This window comes from Amblyomma mixtum, chromosome 2 (assembly GCF_055824585.1).
Source record: "Amblyomma mixtum isolate Tamu chromosome 2, ASM5582458v1, whole genome shotgun sequence".
Taxonomy (NCBI): Eukaryota; Metazoa; Arthropoda; class Arachnida; order Ixodida; family Ixodidae; genus Amblyomma; species Amblyomma mixtum.
Genome location: NC_143013.1, coordinates 119,932,686 through 119,951,207, shown reverse-complemented (window position 1 = coordinate 119,951,207; position 18,522 = coordinate 119,932,686). Strand labels below are relative to the sequence as shown.

Sequence of the window (18,522 nt, the reverse complement as noted above, 5' to 3'; positions counted from 1 at the left end):
GTTTTAAGCCCTCCCAAGCAATATTCCTTTATGGAAACAGGTTAGGTTTGGTTTGGTGTATGGGGTTTGATGTGCCAAAGCGACTAAGGCTATGAGAGACGCCGTAGTGAAGGGCTCCGGAAATTTCGACCACCTGGGGTTCTTTAACGTGCACTGACATCGCACAGTATACGGGCCTCTAGAATTTCGCCTCCATCGAAATTCAACCGCCGCGACCTTTATGGAAACAGTCTGTAGACAATCTATAGGGCTCTATAGGCACTAGTGGCCTCCTACAGATATATTCTTTTCTCTATTGAGAATCTACTGAAAAAAAAGTCTACTAAAAGTGTATGACCATAAACCGATAAACTGTCTATAGTTTATGATTTGTGTGGGTTTAACGTCCAGTAGAGACAAAAGCTATGAGGAACGCCATAGTGAAGGGCTCCAGAAATTCTGCATATCGAATGTATTGCCTATGGAGTAATCTATAGGTTTTGTATATACAAAGTTTATAAACTTTACAGACAGAAGTCTGCGTGCAGCCATTACTATCCAAATAATGTATGTAAAGGTTTTCACCTTGCAGTTACTCACTACCTTCACAGATTCAAGTCCGACTTGATCACTCATGCTGATCGTACCGGCGTAAAAAACATTAATAGAAGGCGGGCAGAATAACTGGCGCATGGCTCCAAGCCAGCAGTGCTTTAAACGTGGCTAGTTGGCCGTATATAATTAGTGGTGCGCTAACTTCGGAACACACAGTTACAGTACGAGACAGTCACAGACGAGCGCAGCCACGACGCAGGCTGGTTGTTGGTCGCTAGACGGCACGGAAGGGGGAGGGGGGGGGGGGGGGGCAGCTTATCAAGCTTGCCCAGGTGTCCAGGTGTTACGAGTCTGCTGGTTGGGCACCTACGCTATCTTTACCCTGTGCATATTTAGAAGCTTTGCGTATCTTCCTCCACTTGTCTTGCAACTCTGGCCCGACTTCAGCGATGGCAAGGTGTGTTAAGCCCCGCTCCACTCGCTCCTCTTCGTGCGATCTGCAGCCGGACTAATTACTGCGCCTATCACGCAAGACACTCTAATGATTCAAGGAAAACGTAAACAAATCCACCTGTACTCTTAAATACTGCCGCAGTCGACGCATCCAGCCTGATTCACGCAGCAGATCAGAGATGCGCTCTCAGGCAGCGCGAGCACTGTCCGGTTGCAAGCTGTTTTCGGGCACGTCTCTGCGGTTTAGAGTTTTTTTTATGTGTCGAAGCAACATTGCGTGTTTGATACGACAGATAAAGTTTTACAGCATGGTGTTGTTTTTAAAATGTACCAAGGTCAGCTTCCGAGCGTTTTCCCATTTTGTCTCCATGCCGCCGCCGTGGTTGCGGTGAACTGACTGCAGCAGTAGTACCGTGCGGCCGTACGCAACCCGCTGAGGTTTACTGTGGCTACCCAGTAACTAAAATGGACGTACGCGTATTCTTCTAAAGCATCAAACGTTTCTGTTAATAAGCGCAGTGTCCAGGAGCAAACTGTTGTCAATGTTCTTGTACAGCAGCTATCAGAACAACGACCTTTCCGAAGGTCTAACGCATTGTGATCAATGGAGTGATAGTTAGCATTGTCTCCATTCTTTCCGTTTTCAAGGAGGGACCATCGTTTCAGAAAGTTGGTCACAACTATGTTGAGCTCGTTCACGCTCACTGGAGGACAAAACATCTTGCATTCGCAAATTGTCTCACTTCGCATATTGCAAATCAGATTGTCATCTAAACAGCGCTGTAAAATTTAAATAAGAATCTATTTAGCAGTGCATGCTTCAGCTTGCCGGTCCGGGTGTTCAAAGTAGGGCAGACGAGTAATTAATATTTTGGCCCTGAGTGTAAAACTCAACCTAATAATAATCAGCCTTACAACGCACACTGCAGAACAAAGGCCTCCCTCAATCTCATACTGCCCTGTACCAGCTGCGGACATCTTGTGTGTACAACTATTCCAATTTCATCCACCAACCTCACCCTCTGCCCCCGCCTGATGCACTTTTCATCTCTGAGAGTTTTGTACGTTACTCCAAAAAAGCATTGGTTAACTTGCCTTCATATTACAGGCCTTGCCAATGTCCTTTTTTGTTTTCGGCTAAGATGCAATTAACTCGCATTTGTTCTGTTCCTGTCTCTTAGCGTCACGTTTATCGTTTTGCTTTCCACAGCTTGCTGCTTTTTCCTGAATATAAGTTCAACCTTTTATCTGAACTCCAAGTTTCTGCCCTCATGCGAGTACAGCTTAGGTCCAGAGGTTATATACTTTTCTCTGGACGCATACTGGGAAACTACCATTCGTGACCTCAGATTGCCTGCCAAATGCACTCAATTCCAATCCACTTCTAATTTTTCACTTTTGTGGTGCCAACGTGCTTCCCTTAATTCCGCAAGTATATGTAATCTCTTAGGACTTCCAAAGCTTCGGCGCCTATCGTAAAATGCTGTTTCCAGCTAAGTCTGTTCGGCAATACTTTAGCATTCTCTACATTCAGTTTTCGACCAATGGCAACGCTTTACCTTTTTAAGTCATTGATAATATTTCGCAATTGTTTCCCGGGGTACTTAGCATGACAATGTCATCAACAAGCTGCGGATTCCTTGGATATTCACAACTAACTTTTATCCCAACTATTTCCAAGTGAGATCTGTAAGTACCTCTTCTAAACCAGCGCTGAATACTTCGGTAACTGCCTGACGTCCTTAGTTATTGAGATTTTATTACCACCTCTATGGAGGTGTATGGTGGCTGAGCAGCCAGTATAGATATTTTACAGTACACGGGCATATGGCTTTTGTGCAAGCTAATTTCGAAGTGCCACTGGTGATGCTCCCACCATTTGTCAATCACCTGATTGATGGCAGGATGTTGTGTATTGTCGAAAAGCCTTTTCGAAAGTCAGCATGGTCGTTCGGTTGATTGCAGTCTATGAATACTCCGATTCTAATATCGATTACCTCAGTAAATACCAAGCAGGCAACGGGCACTAGGTTAATCGGTCTATAATTTCTCAAATCACTAACCTCCCCTCTCTTATGGATTAACATAATGTGCGCTTGTTTTTGAATATTCCGGTACGCTCGAGGTTATGAAGCATTATGTATAGAGGGTGGCCAATTTTTCTAGCGCAGTCTCCTCGTCAGTCCGTTAGCCGATCTCTCGTTACCTGATCCTCACCAGCTGCTTTGCACCCTTTATTTGCTTCTAATGTAGTCTTAAACCAGTTGCAAAGATTAAACCAGTTGCACTGCACAATATCGAAAGGTCATGACATCATTTTTCAATGGATGCGAGGACACAGCGCTATCAAAGGGAAGAACCATGCGAACGAGGCTGCCCGATCTGCCCACAATGACGGACTTCAAGCCAGTATTACTGTATGAAGAGTTGACGCAGCGTGTGAGCTATGCAGGTTGGCGCTGGATCTCATACTTTCTGCGTGCTGCACTGGCGACTTTTCAGCCGTCTGTTCCAAATCATTGAATCCTGGACTGCGTCTTCGCCTCCCCCACAATTACCGCGCTGTGAAGCAACATTGCTTTGCAGCCTTTGGCTCGGCGTTGCAATTAAGTAGGAATACACGTTCCGGATTGAGATGGCCGATATCGCTGCTTGTGAAAGATGTGGCTGCAAAGAGGCAATTGCACATCTGCTGCATGATTGCCCTGCTTTGGCGACCAAAAGACGTGAGCTACGTTCTCCATTGTACTGCCTAGATCCTCGCCCTTTAACCGAGAATAAGATCCTGGGGCCGTGGCCGCAGCAGTCGACTGTCCTCAGGACTTACAAGGCGCTGTTCAGCTTCTTGAGAGCGACTGGCTTCAGGGACCAGTTGTGACTGTGCCCCTCGCACACCTCTCCCTTTCCCTTCTCGATCCCCGCAACCTCTTCCCCTGTCTAGGGTAGCCAAGCAGAACACCCTTCTAGTTAGCATCCCTATCTTCCTTCTTCCTCTTTCTATCTCCTTCTCTCTGCCAGTCTTCACTTCCTCTCCCGTTACCGGGGAAATGTCGAATTCTTCTGCACGGTTGCTTCCATTATTCTCGTCCAGATTATTTCGGCTACTATATAAATCTGTCTATAACTTCACAGCTGGTTTAACTATCTTATCCATATTGATAGTGATGTTACCCTCCTTGCTTCATAGTGCTTACATCTGATTTTTGTCGATGCTTACTTTCCTTTTGACCGCTTTTAGGCTACATCCTTTGTTTACATCGCTACGCGTGTTATATTTCCTTATGTCGGCTATATACCGCTTACTGCCTCAATCTGACATCTCTGCCAGTTATAATTTATATGTGGGCTTAAATACTTTCACACTTTGGCGCTTTTTAATCAGAACTTTTGTCTCCTGAAGAGACCTTCCCAGTACTCTGTCTAGCTGCTATACCGCTACCTCTATTGATATCTGTGAGATTACCATCTGTAGCATAAACACCAAAGCCCTCGTTCAAGCTTAGAGCAGAACATCTGTAGTGAAGTAATATCCTGAACTCCTCTGCTTTCCATCTCACAACTAGCTCGTTGGTGGGCTGCTTCTTTCTAGTTGCCTTCGTTCTCTCTTAAGTATAGGCTAATCGAGACCTCAGCACCCTATAATCATTCCAGTTCACGTCGATGATAACCTTCACTTCCTGCACGCTGCCAGTATGCACGCACAGTATAAAGTTTCACTTTTATCGCCACATTCGACCTCTCCCGTGCTGACTCCTGGCTATCCCGTTTGCTGTAAAGAGGTTTCATGATCCATATATTATTTCCTTCTTCGAATGGAATTACTACCACCGCTCTACTAACCATAGAAACAATGCGATGGTCACTCACTGCATACTCTTCTACCTGCTTCTTGCCTGTCTTGGCATTGAAGTCACTAATCACTATAGTTTGCTGGATTTTGCCTTACTCATTGCCGATTCCATGTCTTAATAGAAACCTTCGACTATCTGGTCAGCACGGATGATGTAGGTGCATAAGCTTGTTCCACATTAAATTTTTACATCTTCTCAAGCTTAATTACGATAGCTTCCGGCCTCTCCTTAGAGCTATAGAATTCTTCTCTTTTGCCAGGCATTAACTTATTGATCACGAATCCTACACCTAGTTCTTGTATATCCGTTAACCAGGATAGGAAACTACGTGCCCACCCTCGAAACCTCGTAAGCCCTGTGGCATTCCATTAAATGTCTGCTCTATTGCCAAGCAGCAACCCTAGGCTTGTATTACTAGAAACGGTTCTAGCATGAAACATTTCCACGTTCAGTCTCCAGTGACAGTCTGCCCGGAGCCTGATAATATTAGCATCTTCGGCTGTGTCTGACCACCGCCCTGGTGAAATATCAGGAAGTAATTGCTCATTAGCATTCACGCAAGAGTAGCCAAATTGCTACAATAGGAAGAAATAAGCTTTCACAAAGGATTACTAGTTGAAGAAAAATTCCTGCTCATCTGCTGCTAGAACCCGGAACCACCGTCTTTCCAGAGCAGTAGCTCTATCGGCTGAGCTAACCAGGAAACTTAGGAGCTGGTGGAGCGAGATCGAATTGATCAAGAACTCGAAATGGTAACTCTATTGGTCCAATGCCTAGGGGAATCCCCCAAAGAATAATTAGCGGGTACTTACTAATTACCCTTGATGCAAGCCAGCCATATTGCTTCAATGAAAATGTATAAAGCTTTCCCAGACATCTCGTAGATTAGAAAAATTGCCCTGTATCCCCCGAAGCTGTTATTCGGTCTTGTGTTTCTGCTTATGTCCTTTAACAACGCTACCTATTTCCCTTCGCAGTTCAATGAGCGAAACTTCGTAACGCGGCTATTACTTCACAATGCCTTCGGCTATTAGCCCTCACAAGGTGGGATGTACAGGTTCGCTAAATGGGTGATGGGCTTTCGTTTTAATCATAACTCTATGCAGTAGTTCTCGTTTGAAATGAAAAATATTTTCTTACTGCTAACCTAGTGGAAACCGTTAGGGCAGACCGCCCCAGGGACTGGACTCCACAAAAACGGAGTTGATAAAAGGAAAGGAAAGGCACAGGGCTTGGACTTGATGAAGGCATATTCTTGCCGCTTTGCACTGGAGAAGCGTCAGAGATGATTATAAATTGAAAATAGAGGTGAATTTAAGAAACAAAGACTGCTAATACTTTGCGCATGGCAAAGTCATAGCCTGGATGGATGGATGTTAGACGCGCCCCGTTGAAACAGGAAGGTAGCAGGCGTCACCATGGCCAATCTGTCGGGTCAAACTGTCCGATGTACACGTACTATCTAAAATTTGTTCCCTCTAAAAGGAAAAACAACATTATGCCCACTTGCAAGCACTCTTGATTTTGAACCCTGATGTGATATATTTGCCACTGCGCTGTTTGTCTCCCAATAGTTGTCTACTAACGCATACCAGAAATTAACCGGCATTACATTTTTTCTTTACCTCTAAGCCTTAGCGCTAGAGGTTGAGTGACTTCGCTTGTCTCTACACCTGGATGGATACTACTGCATTCTAATAAAATATGTTAAATTATTTCTGCAGATTTCGCACATAGTGCAACCAGCAGAAAATGCGACATATTTTGTAGGGTTCCTTTCTAGCTTGCCTTTCACAGCATTAAACAAGGGTATTGAGGAAAGCTTTCCACATGCGGATGTGTAGGTAATTTGCATCAGTCAGCCTTCTGTTACGCTTACTGATAGCAAATTCCAATTTTTCCAAGAATTGTACACAGTGCAGTACCCAGTCGTGAGCATACAATGAGATTTGTGTGCGACAGCGCTCCACAGTGGCATTTCTAGAAACGAAAAGGAAGGCTGACAGTACGTAACCCTGGGGTACCCTTGAAACAATTGGTAATAAGTTAAAAGGACATACGCTAAAATCAATGTATTGCTGCTGGGGTCGGCTATGATGGAAGTCAGTCACAAAGAAGAATATTTTTTATCCCACGAATTATAATCAGTAGCTTTAAGTGAGAAATCTTGACAAAGCCCGAGGCCCCTGTTTGCGTTGGACTTCGGTCGTTTGAAACTGAAGTAAAATCGTGATTGCTTCAACAAGCTTGATGACACTCGAGGAACACCCCATGAATCGTGCGTTGCGGCTGAAAGAATAATAATAATGTTACGATATGCGGTAATGCATTTATAAAATGACTTGGTCTAGTAAATTACAGCAAGAACAGGTAGATGCCTTCCGATAATAATTAAAAAGAATTATTTATGCGAACACTTAAGCTCCGCCTTAAGGGTAATACGCGACAGTGGTTCCTCTTGTCTACGAATAAACGGACAGTTCCCACTTTTACAATCAATAATCATTATGTGAAAGACCGCATGACTTACATATGAAGGCCGGATTTATTCAAGCCGTGCGAACGTGTCTACGTGGCGTATCAGTAGCGTGTCTGACTCGCAGACCGAGGGTAAGGGGTTCGATTGCTGTTTAGGCTACGCAGGTGCAGTTGTTGGGAATACTGTGATAGGTCCGCTGCGTAGGAGCTTAAGAGGCGAGGCTCGTCACGTGACTTGCCGTATGCTTCGTGTTGTGAGGTCCATGATACTCCATGGCTCGGCCCAACAGACAGCTGGGACTAAGTACACGCCAGCCGACGTCTTTCAGGTGCAAACGGCTGCATCCTAGTGCAACGCGCATGTCCGGCAAGTTCTTCGCCGCCATGCGAGCGCGGTGAGCATGCGTGCAATCCGGCCAGCGGCTAGATAAAGGCCGAGCGAGAAGTGCACAGGGGGAGATCAAAGCGGGAGAGCTGCACGCGCACTTCGCAGTTCCAGCGGCGAGGCGTTGACTGTTCGCGCATCCTTCACGGCGGGCTATCGGAACCGTTAGAGCAGTTCTTATCGCTAGTGGCTGCGACTCCGGCGCCCGTTTCATTTGTGTAGCGTTGAGGCTCGACTGTCGTCGCGTGGTTTGTTGAAGCGTCTTGTTTCATCCAAGCGCATAACCCTCCGTTGCTGAGCTCGGAGGCTAGAGTTGTTCCACTGTACTGAACCGTGCCCCTTTGCTTAGACCGCGGTGCGAGTGCATTTGTTGTGTCTATTTTTGTCTTGTTCCGTTAGCCCGCAACAAACGGAGCTGTCCGCTGCTTGTAGTATGTTACTTGTCGGGCAATACCTTGTCTCGCGAGCCCTCATGAAGGAGGAGGTTCCCTCAGACTGTTCATACGAGAATGAAGAGGTAGACGGCGGCCGAAGGCCCGTGGGCTCGGCGCGTTGCTTGTGGTTGCTTCGATCGCTGAAGGTCCGATGCGCCGCTTGTACGGCTGGTGCAACCTTTCGAACCTTTTGTTACGCTCACCTTTTCGACTAATTCTGATTTTTCCGGCACGCTGACACTGGCTTTTCTGAGACGCCGGTCTCTTACGCTTTTTCAATAGTGAATTTGTTATCGACTGTTTCCAATCGTCCGGCAACGTAGTGTAGGGTACAGAAGAGCCCAGGACGCGAATTTGATAAATTAAAAGCATCGTTTCGTCACGCAGCGGTTAAGAATGGCGCGCCAATTTGGCCCTCAAGGGGCGCTAGTCTGGAAGAGCCGCTCTGCCTCCCTTGCGCTTGGTGCGAGAAGCAGCGCACAGGATGAGTAAACAAACTTGCACTCATTAGGGCTGAGATCTGGGCGAGTTGGTATGCATTCATACTGGTGAACAGCGCAAAAAAGGCGGGACAACGACAAGACCAGCGCTGACTATCAACTGGGTTTATTGAAGGACGGAAGGGTATATATACGAAAACATAACACAAAAAAGTATGATGATAGTGTAAAAGGGCCGTGAAAATCAAAACCTATGTCACATGTGAAGTGATGTATGCTAATTCCTTGTTGCTAAGTGTCACGGAAGGACTGCTGATGCATTCGTCACCTTGCCTGTGGATGTTATGTGCTTCCATTATTTCGCGCGTGAGCTTATCTTTATGGCGGAACAGAACCTCGGTTTTCTTGTACTCAGGTGCGCACTTGCACTTTTTGCAGCGGAACTTTGTGCGCGGAAGCCCGCCATCTTGTTCCGATTTCCTTTCTTGCTCCCTTTCATCTTGGCATTTGCAACGTGGCTAACGTGGCTAAGAGGGTCACTTTTCCTTGTGTGCTCATGCTCCATGAGCCTTTTGTTTAAGCATCTGCCGGTATGCCCGACGTAAACAGCACCGCAAGAGAAGAGAATTTGGTACAACACGTTTTCTGCACATGGTTCAGAGGGTGAAGCATGGCGTACCTGGCTGCCTTCCTTCTTTTCTTCCTTTGCCTGTGCAACCTGCTTGCACATGGAGCTCAGTTTGCGGGGAGCAGAAAACACAACATCGACATCATACCTGCCGGCAACCTTCTTGAGACCGTGAGACAAGCCGTGCGTGTAAGAAACCACCGCTGGTCTTTTCACCTTCTTGCCTTCATTGGATCGGCCATTTTTTACAAATTTTATCAGCTTTTCGGAAGCCCTGGAAATTATTCCATCCGCATAACCATTTGCGCGTAATCTGCACACCTGCATTGTAATGCTATCAGCAGTCCTCTCATGGCACGACTTTTTGAGAGCGGATTTCAGGCACGATACCGCTAAACCTTGTTTTGTAAGTTTGGAGTGACACGATGAAAAATTCAACAATGGTTTTTCAGACCTCGGGCAATAATACCAGCAAGCATGTCCACGTTCAATAAATAAAGCCAAATCCAAAAACTGAAGCTGATTGCCGCTTGGAACCTCAGTTGTAAACTTGAGGCCGCGTCCGTATTCACTGAAGACCTTCAAGACATCAGCGAGCTTTCTTGGCAAACTGCCTTCATGAACAATAACCAGGAAGTCATCTACGTACCTAAAGATACGAGTGACCATGCCCTCTGACGCTTTGCTAATATCACAGTCAACATTGCCAAGAAAGATATTGGCCAAGACCTGAGCAACCCTTGATCCTATGCAAACACCTGCCGCTTGCACGAATGCCTTCCCTTGCCAATCAATCCCTTGCGTATATTCCCTTGCGTATATATACCCTTCCGTCCTTCAATAAACCCAGTTGATAGTTAGCGCTTGTCTTGTCGTTGTCCCGCCTTTTTTGCGCTGTTCACCAGTATGAACAAACTTGCAGGCTTCACGGCGTATGCTGCCACTTTGATACAGCGCTGGCAAGCTGCATTTCTTACTGGACTCAGCAGCAGCTCGCTGCTGCGGGCTGCCAGAGTCTTGCTACGCGTAGCAAGCTCAAGTATCGAAATACCATTTCTTGCACTCTCAGACGACCCCCTCATCTAGTAATAATGGGCATGACGATAAAAATAGAGTTTCTGGCTTTAGGTTTTCTCAGCAATAGATGAATACATCACGTGTCGTGTTTTTTAACTTCATTCAAACCGAAGTAACACCATAATAATCATTACTAATGCTATTTAGAAGTTCACCAACTGATAGCGCCAACCTGTCAACAATGATCTAGTCACGAGCAGTAGCTAGTACTGGCACGCGAGCTAAATTTGTTTACTTTTTCTCATGGAAATAAATTTAACTAAGACATATTTGTGATCTCAAATGCCATTAACGACATTGCACTGAATTTCGCCAGGGACATGGCTACAAAATATAAAAAAAGGTGTCAGTAACCGTATGTCAGAGAGGTGTTTATTATTACCGACATCACTACCGCCAGCCGACAGCGTATAGGCCTACTTGTTAGTATCTGGAGCATTCAAATGGCCACACAAACCAAGCGTGGTATTTGTGTTCGTTCTGCTGCTAACGTATGTTTTCAAATACTCCTGCAGTTCCAAATAAAAACCTGGATTTCTATATAAAGCATCCACAATTACATAGTGTTTATTTTCTTTTGTTTTGGGAACTTGTCTGTGGCCAGTGTGTGCAGCACACAGATGTTAATCACATTTTTAGTTGATCATCAGCAGCTAACGCATAGGCTAATGTGCTGCCGTGCCACATAGCTCGTAACAGCCCTTGATGGCCGCGCCTTGCAGTAGCCGCTCAGCCTATTAGTCAAAATTACTTTATTCTGCTTCAGAGGAGACGAATCCCTTCGCATGTTTTACTATGTCAAGACTTCCAGCACCTCCATCCGAATGCCGTTTTCTCTGATTAAAGGAAGTTCCGTGCCCTCAATCCTTTCTCGATAAAGTTCCGCCTAAGCTAAAGTGCCAATTACGAAGAAAAACAAGCAACTGGAAATGAACTAAACGGTAATTTCATCACTTCAAGATTTAATGCAAGGCGACTAACACATTTTTTTTTTCATCCTGGATGCGAAAGCGGGCAAGAAAATGAGTTTTGTCCTTGAAATATAAACACACTAGAGCGCTTGCGCATAGGCACTCGGGTGGACAAGCGCTGCAGACACGTGGCTGCGAATTCAGCACGCTGTTGAATTTGCCTTGATGCAAAGTGCAATCATTATAAATTCCGGACTCGCGTACTTAAGGCGCTTATATTCCTTTTAATCCATAAAATCAAATGATAGGGAATTTTATGGGCGTTTTATAATGATTGCATTACTGCTCTCAAAGCTTTGCTTTCTTATAGAAAGTTTTCGAGCTGTGTTTGAGCGCTTAGATTAGGGATATTTAGATTACTCTTTTGTGGTGTACTAGAACTTTCAAGGTAGAGGAAAAAATTTCGTGTAACCATTCACTCATAAAAAGTGGGGAAAAAAGGCTACCATACGATGCGATGAGAGATATCAGCGTTATCAGTCTATGTCGTGCATTTCTCTTCTGTATTTATCGCCATCCCATTACGTCAATTAATATGACTGTGCCCTTTACTTGGCGTCGCAGCAACGTGGGCGTCTGGTGGGAGGAGTATTGTAGGTGCGAAATGTATGCTTGCCCGAGCGGTAAACGGTGCTGCGCACAGTCGTGTTCGAAGCTCTCGCCTTTGCGATGGATGCTCTCAGCCCCTCGACTGGCGAATGCGTTGCGACAACTTGGCGTGCCGATTAGAGGTGACAGGGATGGCAGTGGGGAGAGAAGGACTCAACGATATGAGTGGCAGAAGCGGAAAAGATGCAGTGGTCTAGTTTGGTTTATGGTTTTTGGGTGTTTTAGGTCCCAGAGCTACTCAGGCTACGAGGGACGGCGTAGTGAAGGGCTCCGGAAATTTCGAACCCTTGGGGTTCTTTAACGTGCGCGGCCACCGCACAGTACACGGGCCTCTCGAATTTCGCCTCCATAGAAATTCGACCGCCATGGCCGGGATCGAACCCGCGTCTTTCGGGTCAGCAGCGAACGCTATAACCACTGAGCCACCGCGGCGGCTCGCGATGATCCAGTGGAGCGTGCAGCCGAATTAGAAGTAATGCGCAGAAAACGTGAGACGCAAGAGGTGACTAGGCGGTTCAGACCGTGCTGTGGCTGATCTGTTAAATGACATTTTACTGTCAACTCTCATTTTTAATCCATTAGTATTAGTACTGCTGTCTTCCCAAATATTACTGTCGTTAGAAGTATGAAGTCGATGAGCCAGAGGGTGAAAACCGAAAAGGAACCGAAAGGCGCGTTGACTGCTCCACTTCTCGGTGCACACTTTAACTGAGCATTTAGTGGAAAGACGAAAAAGGTGGCGAAATAAAGAAGTGAGAATGAAAATCAGTTTTGAGGGGTGGGGAGGCGCAATGACTGTCACTTCTCGGTCGACACCTCAACCGCACCGTCATATTCTTATAAGTGAACAGGAGCGCGGCACTTTAATACTCTTTCATTCGTAGGCTCATGTGGACATAACACGTAGTCGCAAGCAGTCACAAACACCACCGAAAAGGATTGGCGGCTACTTGACACACCTGACTGTAACTAATTCAACCAAGTGCAAAAAAAATAAATCATTAAATATAACCTCTAAGATGTTGATGTGAGTGAATTCAGTACTTCAACACAAACACAACCAACCGCATCAATCTCATTGATCGTATGTCATTTTTTGTTTCTTAAGCGCAGGGCTGGCAGGCAGAATGATGGAGCATACTCCTTGCTTACCATGCGTGTTTGCACGAAAAAATGTATGCCTTAAAATAAATTATGGAAAACAAAGCGTACTAAAGGCTCAATTGTATCAATGGATTATGTATAAATAACGAATACCGATGCTAGGCGTCCGCGTAATTAAGAACTCGGGTTATACGGAATGTCCTCGATCTTCCTTGGGAATGTGGTTAAAGCGGCCCAATAAAGTGGATGGGGCGTTCACGTCGCGTTTAGCGTCGGTATGCTTCGGTTATATTTAATAGTAAGCAAGGGAAGGGGTCGTTTGTTGTGACATTTTATGAATAAATATGCACCACTGCGCTCAATTCAGCCCATCAGCGACCAGTAACGTAACCCGTGAAAAACGATACACTCGGAACAAGAAGGTTTACTGTTTATGGAAGTTTAATGTCCTAAAGCCACTCAGGCTATGAGGGACGCCGTAGTGAAGGGCTCCGGAAATTTTGACCTCCTGGGGTTCTTTAACGTGCGCTGACATCGCATAGTACACGAAACTCCGGAATTTCGCCTCCATCGAAGTTCGACCGCCGTGGCCGGGATCGAACCCGCGCCTTTCGGGTCAGCAGCCGAGCGCCATAACCACTGAGCCACCGCGGCGGCCGAGATCAACAAGAAGGTCTGAAATCAAAACTTAAAGGGGGTCGGCTCTAACGTCGGTAGTTATGCACTTAGTCAAGTATAAGTCCTGTTATACATTGTTTTGGGCGTATGACTCTGATTCACAATCGTTTTGAACCAGCAGAACAATTACCGATGCCCATTTTCTGCACGATGTTTTTAGTAGCGTTGGTGTACATTAAAACTGGTCTTAAAATAAAAGTGTTCTGTCTAGATTTAGCATTTTAAAATATCTGTGGACTGGCGTGGACCTAGTTTAGGGACCAGCATTACCTCCCTCACTCGTAAGGTGTTTCGATCTATTCCGATGCAGTTGAGGCGCTGTGGTGGAGGTTTGACATAAAAACAGACGACTGCTTTTTCAGCGAAAGATGATTAATTAAACTATGAACGCTGTAAAACGAATCTCCGGATCATATCAAAAAGTGTAATTTGCGACAGCGTCGTCATTCTTTGTGAAAATCTCTACTCTGTCGCTTTTCGTTTTGAAGAGAGCATTTTGTTCGCTACGGGTAGCAAAATATTTCATTATTATGTCCACTTGTGAACAAACATCTTTAGATGCATTTGTAAACGGCTTGGTGTATCCATTCTGTTTTTCTGAAAGTTGTGAAGATGTCGCTTTTTCGTATCTGCTGAGAGTTACTAGTTGTGGAATGTCATACTCCAGCAATTTCAGCATTCGTTCTCGTTACTTTGTTGCAGTGTGCTCTGCAATCACGAAAACGGTTGCTACAGACTATAACTCGCACTGAGTCTCAACAGTACATTTGTATATACAAGTGCACCTCAGCCGCTAAGATGACTGCAAATTTCATGGCGAAATATAGCTATATGTTGGCTATTTGCGCAGCATGACTAAATGCTGAAGAAACGAGCGGCGAATAAGGCTGGCAGTGTCTCCTGCTTGCACTCTCGCTAGTTTCATGTTTCGAAGGTTAATCTTTTGCTGTTTACGGCTATCTTTATATTGATCATTTTGATCTCTCCAAGGGCTACCCTAAACAGCAACTTAGTTAAGCGCGATAAAAAAAAAAGTACTGAAAAGAGATAGGAGCGCTCAGCTTCGGTCCAATTTTGAAAATGTCAAGTTTCTTTTCGCATCCAGCCGTGGTCAAAAGCAAATGACTCTTGGCTTAGGAACATCAGTAATAAAATGTGAGCAAGTAGTTTTGCAATGCGGGCAAAACTCTGCGCCGGGGCAGATATTTCTCAGGTAGTTATCTAGCATAGAAACGATTCTCTGCAGTACCAGCTTCTGATGCGTGTGCTGAATGGTGGTGGCGAAAAACATTTATAGTGCAATAAATATTTACAGAGAGGTGATTGGGGTAGGCCCTATTGGCCCTTTCCCTTAACAATACTAAGTGGAGCCCCTATTCCGGGGCCCCATTGGGAAGCAACGCCGCCCGCGTCCGGTGAACTAAGGCCTTTTGGGTCTTTAGGTCCTGACAGCCGAGCAGGGCCGCCTCCTAGTCCTCTCTGGTGGGGTTGGGGTTGGGGGGGATAGATGGGTTTGATTGACACGCCCAAACCATGTGGAAGGTGCAGCCACCTCCCCACAGAACTGGCACTTGCCATCAAAGGATGCGTTGAAATGTTTTAAGTACCGCCGGACACAGTACAGTGTTAGTAGAATTTTGATGAGGAGGCGCTCATCAGCGCGATCCAGTCCCTTACAAGGGGCCGGGAGCGCCGGTGCTCCTCCTTTTAGTAATCGGTGATGTGTTTGAATGTAAGGGCCAGATTGTCTGATTGGGAGTAGGCGTCCAAAGATAGGGAGATAGCCCGGGGAGAGAGTGCGCGGGCGGCCTGATCGGCCTGTTCGTTTCCCTGTGGGCCCTGGTGACCGGGGGCCCAAATCAGGTTGCGTGGAGTTGGATCTTCGCATCGGCAGCTATATTCCAATGTGCGGAAAAGTCAGTCTTCGGGGCGTGTACAGTAGACATGACTGGGAGAGGCTGACGTGTTCCTCTTGATCGTACCTCGAGCATTGACTGGGGTCTTAACAGGTAATTTCTGCAAACCTAGCAAATGCTACCCGCATAATTATGTCAGTACACTGATTATAACAACGAAATATATATTTCACAGATTGTTTTTTGACTTCTGTCGGGTAGTCTGTTTAGTATTTCATGATTATTAATACTAGGGCTGTGTAACCTAAAATTATCAAGAAAACGGAGACTTTTATTTATTTCCACACACTGCCTATTTTATATTAATATAGGCGAAGGAGAGAGAGAGACTATTTTTCAACTGAAAATGGAAGACTGAAAGTGGAAAGTGGAAGAGTAAATGTCTTACCAACGAGTATAAGTCACTGAAGAGCTGCTGCACTTTTCTGAAGTTATGCTGGCTAGACAGTGCTAGCAGACAGCGTTGAAATCAATAGATTCCTAATGCCCCTGTCACTTTAATGTTGGGCGCCAAAATACGGTGAAAAGCGCAAAAACGCAGACTGATGGGCAAGTTGGAATGACATAATAAGGCTAAAACAGCGCACCTGCGCAATGACTAGAGAAGCTTGAAAGCACGAACTGATGGGCGAGTTGGTTATGCATGGCATTCTGAAAACCTAGCATTTGAGGGTGGCATGGGTAGACTAGAGAAGTGTCTCATCTTCCCTCGTCATTGACCAGACACGCTGTTTTATCCTCATTATGTCGCAAAGAATTCGGACAAGTATGAGCTATAGCAGCAGCTCTGAAAAAGAAAAAACTTATCTACCGAAAGAAGTACTTTGAGTTGGGCGAGTTGGTTCATAGCTGAGTTTCATTCTGAAGATGGCGCGGAAAGAACAAGAACAAAGAAGGTACAAGAAAAGAAGGCGCCTGTCCTGTTGATTTATTGAGCCTGCTTTGTCCGTGTCTTTTTTTTCGCTGTCTTCAGAATTAACCTTATCTTCCTAAGCCTGTCTACCTACCTTAACCTTATCCACCCAGGAGAGCGCATTCATAAATTTTAAACCTTCCCCTGATTGCCGTGAATCTCAGGTGCAGATCTTGTGTATATACAACTAGTGTATGCCATCCGTCCAAATACGTCGTAAACAAACTATAAATACAACTTTTGGCAAGTCCTGGTCATCACAACGAACGATTTTCACTGGCCAACGTAATCAATAGCCCCATTAATGACCTCCGCTTTAACTTCAGTTTTTTAATCACTTTAATTCCAATTACAAAAAGTATATAGCCAACTTCATGCATCAGCAAGTGAACCTACAATTACCATCTCCAATATAAGACCATTCGTAATAATAATGATTACATAAAGTGTGCCTCTCATTATGCATATTCCCACCTTTGCTATGAAAACAATACCCATCGTATTACCGAAAACTTGTGTTCTTAATCCAAGCAAAGTGCAAAGCGTGTAGCTGGGCTATTTTTTATAGTTAGTGCATTCGTCACTGAAAAAGTGTTACTAAACTTGTGTCCTGCTAGCTACTTTCTAATCGAACATGCCACAAAAAATTCATCTCTCACGTGCTGCCAGCAACTAAGTTAGGGGACCCGTGCTAACGGCAGCACTCTTCGCTTCAAGAATGCCAAGGAGACTGTGCATGCCCACCTTCAAATGTAGGTGCCCATACCTAAATTGTTGGAGCAAATGCATTCTTAAATCCATAGGTGTATGACCAGCTGTGGTGTATTCGTGCTGTCGCGTTCAACTGCTGAGTCCTAGGTCCTGGGGTCGGATCTCGGCTGTGGTGGTCATCATTCAGTGGAGGTGAAACGTAAAAGAGGTCTGCGTGCTGTGCAGTGCCTGTGGAAGTTAAAGCACTCGAGGCTGTCAGATTTATTCCGCAGCCCTGACTATGGCATCCCGCATAGACCCTTCATGCTGGGTATTTCGCTGTACATACCATACGTTTTCGAAAAATGAGAGGGCAAATACATAGTTCTCTTTGGTAAAGTACAATAAATAAGGCTTCATTATTGCCTACAATAATAATTTAGTTTTGATGGCATAGTTAGAGAAGCGGAGAATATTCATCACGAAAAATAGCAATAGCAACCTTGTCACTAATGCTTAGAGACACAATCCTCTACTTACGGTACCGTCTGATAGCAGCTATTTGGGATGTCAGTGCATTCAGAAATTTCGCCGAGACAAAACTGCCTCGGTAACTGCAACCTACAGCTGCCCTGTGACTTCTCCATTGCAGCCCCAACCAGCGGGCACTGGCTGACTCTGACTTCGCCCAATAAATTCAGACGTATTAAGCATGACTGAAGCACCTCAATTTTCACTCAGTACCTTCAACGCGCTCTCTTTTCTCACCACAATACCAAAGCGCTGTTTGTCTCATTACTCGTTCCGGTGTAGCAACCTCAGGCCCATCGACATTTACTACCCTCCAGGGAACGAGTCGACGCCGAAATGATCGGATTCAAACCGAACCACTAACGCTCAAGGAAGGCAGTTCAACTACCACTGGGAATGCTTGTGCGGAGTGGGTTAAATGCACACCGCGTCTAAGAACCAGTTTCGACTGCTCGCTGCTGGTTGCCTTAAAGCACAGTATGGCTTCGTCCTATGTAGACGCGAAACTTCATTCCTGGATCGTTGATTATGTAGGTTTGTTTACCGACGTGGGCAAGCTTCCAAGCTCGAGAGGCGAGTTCATTTTCCTCCTAATTAGAAAACACCAAATGAGCCCGTGAAAGAACGTCGTTATTCAAAAGGCTTGCGACACTCTCGCAATCAGCCACCTGACAAAGGAACCTTTCTAACTACAGAAGAGTTAAGATTTGGACCAGTTGGTGCATAGTTAGGCGGAAAACCAACAAAAAAAAGGAAAAGAAATAGAACGTGGAATGCACACAACTATGACCGGACTGGCCGATGTATCAATGACCGGCTTCATAAACACC

The 18,522-nt window shown here is 45.4% G+C and overlaps 1 protein-coding gene across 1 annotated transcript in view; it reads right to left on the bottom strand.

Annotated features, from left to right (window-relative positions):
- LOC149360729 (glutamate receptor ionotropic, kainate 2-like) overlaps positions 1-18,522 on the bottom strand; it is a 359,306-nt gene that overhangs the window by 287,591 nt on the left and 53,193 nt on the right. The gene's annotated exons all lie outside the window — the stretch shown is intronic.